Genomic DNA, 7,063 nt, shown 5'->3' on the forward strand with positions numbered 1-7,063 from the left:
ATCTTTATCCTTTTAGCTTTCGCATAGATGATGTGTTAATTTTGAGTGGACTAATCAAAGTTCGACCGACCGTAGAATAGCTTTTAGCTTTCGCATAGATGATGTGTTATTTATATGAGAGCATATAAATAAAGTAAGAAGAGATCAAAAGCAACTACAAACTTGCACTTCTTCAGATGCCTTGACCAATGTCGTAAGTACTAAAGACTCAAAAGCCCAAACCTGATTCGTTCTTTTAGATTTAATTATTAGTTAATAATCGGAATGTATATTTACATTATAAAAAGGAAATAAGGATAAAAGAAAAGTTTAACAATGGCTTTACTTTGAAGAAAGAAAGGAATTAAAAAGAAAAAAAAAAAAAAGAATCCATCAACATCAGGGAAACATGGGGCATAAAATATTGGGTATTAAGTTTATACTTTTTTGGATAATTGGTTGATAATTTAGGTTGTGTTTGGGAGATTTCAGTAATTCTGTTTTCAAAACCTTTTTTCAATCACCCTTAAATTTTACTAATCATTATAAAAAATAATATGAATGTTACAAGGGAGGGGAGGATAAAGCACTTTTTGAGTTATATGAGTTTCCCACAACCCAAAACTCAAAGGATAGAAGCTTATCCAAACAGACCCTTAAGAAATAACTGATATTGTGCAATTCCTGGTTTTCTATGCCCCCATATATGAGAGATAAGCATCTTGCAGTGTGCTTTTTACGGGTCCTATTATTGTCTAATGGGTGAAGAATATGAGAGTTGAATAACTTATTAATTTACTGATATTTCTCAATCTTTTTATATAATAATGAATAAATATGACGTTTATAATAAGTGATTTATTCAACCTGAAAGGGACTTCTAAACATATTTTCTGTGATCAAAATCACTCTATAGTCTGTATAATAATGGATGACCCCACATGTTTCTTCTCTCTCGCAAACAAATATAATATTATAATATTAAAAGATTTATTTAACTAACATTGTGTACTTAATTAAGGACAGTAATGAAAGGTGGGGCATAGGCTGATGTGGACTGTTCACATGTGGTCAATCACTCTAAGACTCTAAGAGTCTCCTACTTTATTGGTGAATGATGGCTTATATTGGCCACATCTTTCTTCCATGTGACAGAAATATGACAGGTTGTATAGAGAAGATCAACTCCCTCCACCCTATAATTCATAGAAAAATTTAAGATTTTTCTTAAGGTGGGCCATATGAACATAACAATCTGTTCTTCTTTTTCTTGGAATGAAAGGCTTGTTTATCAAAAGATGGAAACGCATGATTCCAGCGTTAGGTAGGTGTCATGTGGCTTTTTACTCAAGTAACCCTTTGGATATGGGAAGAGCCCAAAGATAACCTCACTAAGAAGTGGTAAAAGAACATTAGAATCTACTGCCAAGTGCCAACACGACATCCGGCTCTACATTGAGAAGATGTTCTTATGCGGTGTTTGCCCCAAAAAACGACAAGATGTTTGGTTCTGTTTTTTGTACCATGTTTTTAAAATTGGGAAGGCGTGATTTGAGATAATGTCAAATTTGGCATTTTTTATTTTCAGAACCGTTGTTTAGCACCAATGCGGCATCATTTGATGTGTTGAATAATGTAAACCAATGTTGAAACGGTTATAGAACATTTGTACCAAACAAAATCAGTATTATTTCTCAAAAAAAAATTCTCTGTGGCAATATCGATGCTAAATAATAAAAAGAAGACGTTTTCTGAGAAAACAGTATAACTGACCCTCATTTATATAACACCATTTTCTCATAAAATAGCTCTGAAGTAATGGCATCGATGCCAAACACCTACTTAATGTAAAGTTGGGTGGCATGCTCTTAGGGTGGGTGTATACATGATTTTTGCTTTCATGAAATTCCATCACCGAAATGGATTATGTAATCAATCACGAGGGGTAATATCAATGTTCTGTATACCTGGAATCCATATATAGTATGGACCCATGTGGATTTCATGGATCGGGATCATTGATCGGTATGTTCTATCATCTATGATGATAGATGATGATTGGTTATATAACCCATTTAACACCCATATTTGTAGCCAAACGTGGATCGGGCTTTATTGGATAACCACGAACTACCATATCATTGTCATGATTAATTGGTCACTATAGGTCATAGCAGGATTATTGGATCATCATTAAGGATGCAAACGGATCAGACTAGATTCTAATCAGTGTATATTTGAATCAGATTAGATTAGATCATCATAAGGGTTCATCTGAATTCTATTTGACAAAATAGGAATAAATTCATATTGGATCATGATCTGGTCTATTTACACCCTATCCGCAATGGCAATTAGACTTGTTCACGGGCTAGGTCGGGTTTTGCCTATTTATAAATGGAAAATGATCATACTTGAGCCCGAGCCTAGCCTGACCATATATAAAATTTGAAGCCCGGTTTGGATAGAAATTTTATAATATATTAGTTATATATTATTAATAATACATTATACAATATATAGAATATTATATAATACATTTTTCGCTACTAATGTTATTATTATATATATATACTAGTAGGGGACCCGTGCGATGCATACAAAAACCCAATGTCTAATTTGCTAGTAAAAATGATCAAAAGGATATATTGAATGTCAGCTACTAGTAAATTTCCAAAAGTATATATACTAAACTATTATTTTTTTAAATATATTAAATAATTTATTTTCTTTTTAAATATATTATCTACAAAATTACACTAATTTATCTTTTACTTTTTAATATAAGTTAATTAATAATTTCCTTTTCTAGAAATTTCCAATATTATACTAATTTATATTAATAACAGAAATAATTTGTGTAACTATTGATTCAAATTACCGTTTTCCTTTACCAATACTAATTTATCTTTAATAATTTAAAATGAAAATCACACAATTTTTAAATAATTTTCCAAAATCTATCAAATGTAATAAAATTTCCCAAATTTCCCAAACATTCCAATAATTTTCAATAAGTATTTACTATATTTTAAATAACTTTTCCAAAATTACATTAATATATTTTTTATTTTTTCTCCAAAATTTTCCAAAACTATGATATTTTGTTTGCCAACTTGCAAACTCCACCAACTCTTTCCTGGAGCGATAATTATTAATTTTATTTTTCAATTTTATAATTTCTAATAAATTTTAAATGACACTTATAAAGAAATTATTGGTTGAAAATTTTGTATGTTCATTGATTATCAGTAATTTTTTCTGGATAATAACACAATTTAATTGTTAGTGCAATAAAATTAATTTTAAGAAATTGTAACTATAGTAAAATATTTATTATAATGATTACTCTATTTAATTACTACACCAAAATTCCAACAACAATTATTAGTGTAATAATTATTTTGAAAAAATAATTAATTTAACTACACTAATAATTATTATTGGAATTACAGTTATTTCAAAGTTAATAGAAAATTTTTCTATTATAACTTAATAATTATAATTACACTAATAAAATTACATTAATAAATTTCTGAAAACGTAAATTCCAATGATAATTATTACTGTAATTATTATTAGCAATAAAATTCCAATAAGATTTATTAGTGTAATAACATTATTTTGAAACAAACTGAAATTATTACACTAATAACTATTATTGGAATTCTGTATTTCAAAATTACTGTAATTACTGTAATTTCAAATAACAGATTTTATTGTAATTTATGATTCTGTAGTAAGAATTTTTTTTTTAAATAATAGAATTTTGTGTAATTTAATAATTACGTTATTGGAATTGATACAAAATGGAAAATCGTTAATTATGTAACAAAAATTATTACCATTAATTTCCATTATTTTAAATCAAGATTTACAGTTTTTTATATTTCAAAAATTATTAGATAATGGGAATTACTATTTGAGATTATGAAAAAGGGAATTAGTTAAACTACACTAACAATTATTTTAGTGTAATAATTATAGTTACATTGATAATAATACAAATTTCAATAATTATAAATTATGATAACACAATTACAAATTTTCAATAATTACAATAATTTTCAATAATATTCCAAAAATTAGAAAATGTCAAAATTCCAAAATTGCACTAAATTATCTGTTATTTTCAATTAAAATTAATCAACAATTTTCTAAAAATGTAATGATGAGAAATACACTAGTTTTCTGAATAATCAATTATTAATTTTCAATAATTATTCATTGGTTGAATAATCAATAAATTTTCAATAATTTCAGTAATCTATTGAATAATCAATAAATTATCCATAATTGGCAATTAATTAAGAGGGGATAGGATTGGAAATATATAATCATGGAGGGGTAGGATTGGAAATATAAAATCAGGGTGGTAGACGATTCACCCACCCTGTTTTTTAAATGGGTAATATATAAATCAGGATTGGAAACATAATATTAAATTTTTATTATGTATTATTATCAAGTCAATCTCAGGTTCAAGCCAGGCTTATTTGGAAACACTTGAGCCCAGGTCTAATGGCAATGTACCTTCAAACGTGTACATATAAACATCACACTGTACGTTTGCGTTGGTGTAGTTGGAAAAAAGAACTTTTGGTCCTTTTAGGTAAAATCTATTTGTAGGGTGGATGATAATGCCATGGCCCAAAGATTTTGGATGTTGTAAAAGTATCAACAATAAGAATAGATCAATATCATCAATATCGCAAGATACAGATCATTACTAGTGTGTATCACACCGTATCGGTTGGTACAGACCGATATGTCCTCATACACGTTGCTGATCTGCGCACATCCCTTGTCTTGTTTAAAAAGCGCTCTTACAAAGATTCAAACACAATCTTGACATCGACGCCGCTGTACGCTAACATTCTAAGCCACTATGCCATCATTCAGTTTGTGATATTAAGTGAAATAAAATATAAATTATTAATTTTATCATTAACATGAACCTAGACAAACACTATATGTTTATGTTTAATAATTCTAACTTAAAATAAAAAATAATATTAAAAATTACTATTTTATAAACATTTATGAAGTAAACAATCTATCAAATTTACATTTATATCAAAAATTATTTTTTACTCCCAATAAATTTATACAAATAAAAATATTAATAATAGATAATTATTTTAGTACTTAAATTTCATAAATTTATACATTATATGTATCTGCAAAATTTAATATTTGTTTATAAATTATTCATTGATATTTTAATTTAGACTAAATAATAACATATTTATTATTTACAAAAAATAAAAGAAATTGTTTACAAAATAGTCAAGAATATAATATTAAATTGAATTTATCAAATCCACTAACTTAAATTTATAAAAAATGACACTATAGAAAAAAATATTAATAATGGAATCATTACTTTAATAATTAAAAGCTATGAATTTCATATGATATGTATCTAAGAATTTTTAATAATTTTGATATACTTTTAGTTAAGATTAAAAATAAAAATATGATAATAATATATGTATCATAAAAAAATCATAAATTTCATATTATAGTAATTTTGATATTATAAAACATTTCAAATTTTAATATTTAATTGACTTTTTTGTTAATGTTGAAAAGTAAAAATATAAAATAACTGTTATAATAATTAAAATATAATAATTGCATATGCTTTTGTCTTATAAACTTATAAAATTTAACATAATAATGGTTTTGTGCATGTTTTAGTTTGTAAAAAATATACAATATGAGTCTTAGACTCTTGATTGTTGGATTATCAATAAAATTGTATAATATTTATAATATATTTATTTATGTATTTGTGATTATTTTGAATTTTAAAACTAATATAATTAATCTATTTATAAAATTTGTATATATATTTATTTCTTCCGTCCATATGTATGCATTTCCAAAATATATCCGTCCCTATCTCTATCTATATCCAAACTGTCTGACATAATACCCAATATGCATACTTTAATCTTTATTAATATCCCACGTGAAAAAGTGACTGTACTTACCCACCTACGCTAGTAGCCAACTAATCTCAGCATTCCTGGAATGCAACACTGACGTCCAAAGCAGATATTACGTGCCAGAGCCAAGATAGGCGTGGCTTCAACTTCAAGGACAGGCTTGGATTTGTCGTGCACTACGACAAAAGCTTACTCAACACTGTTGGGGACCTTGTGAAGGAAATTGGCACGAAATCTCTCTAGCAAATACTAAGCTACTGGGTACTAAAATCATGACAGTGGCCAATGGGTATTGTGTTGTCCATTCATTACAGTTAGTCGGTTACTAATAGGTGTCTTTCCACTGTCTTAGTTGATTATTAACCACCTAAAAACCTGTATACATGAGTGGCCTCCCTTATCCCTTCTGAGTTGCATTGCTTTTGCTACATGGGTTCACTTTAATTTCTCTGTTGCTTGTGAAAGGACTCCCCCTCTTCTACACACTACAACAACACATGCTTTATTTGGCTCTTGCAAGAAAATGCCTTCACACCAGAACAGTCACAGCATATGTGAGTTCACGGGTGAACATCAACAATTCGACCTAGGATTTAGATGAATCCGATCCCATTACAGCCTTATTTATTAACCGCACGTGCGTAAATCTGACGGTTTTGAAGTTTATCCAAACAAGCAAGCAGCGTCTATGATTGATTCAATATGGATTTTTGGTAAAAAAAAAAGTTAAATATATACTACCCCAAATGTTGTGTATGAGAACTAATGGTCCAAAGGATTTATTGAATTGGATTTGACCTGGTCCATCCATAATAAAATTATATTAGATTGGGTTGGACTGATTCAATATTTGATATATTCATAAAAGATAAAAATATAAGTGTCAGTAGGCCATTAATCTAAATTAAAACAAATTTGAATAAATTAAAGAATCCAAACGTTAAATTAGACCCATCCAAATATTTATCCGATTGGATTAGATCTGATGTATTTTTAACAGATTGGATTAGACCAAATTCAGTCCATTTGATATCTCTATACGCAGCCATAAGTTGTGAGTCATATGCATTCAATTGCTGGAAATGGGGAATTATGATTAGTCCCATACTCCCACAGCTATGAAGTTTAGC

Source organism: Nelumbo lutea, chromosome 1 (genome assembly GCF_056320005.1).
Source record: "Nelumbo lutea isolate HS-2025 chromosome 1, American lotus-T2T, whole genome shotgun sequence".
NCBI lineage: Eukaryota > Viridiplantae > Streptophyta > Magnoliopsida > Proteales > Nelumbonaceae > Nelumbo > Nelumbo lutea.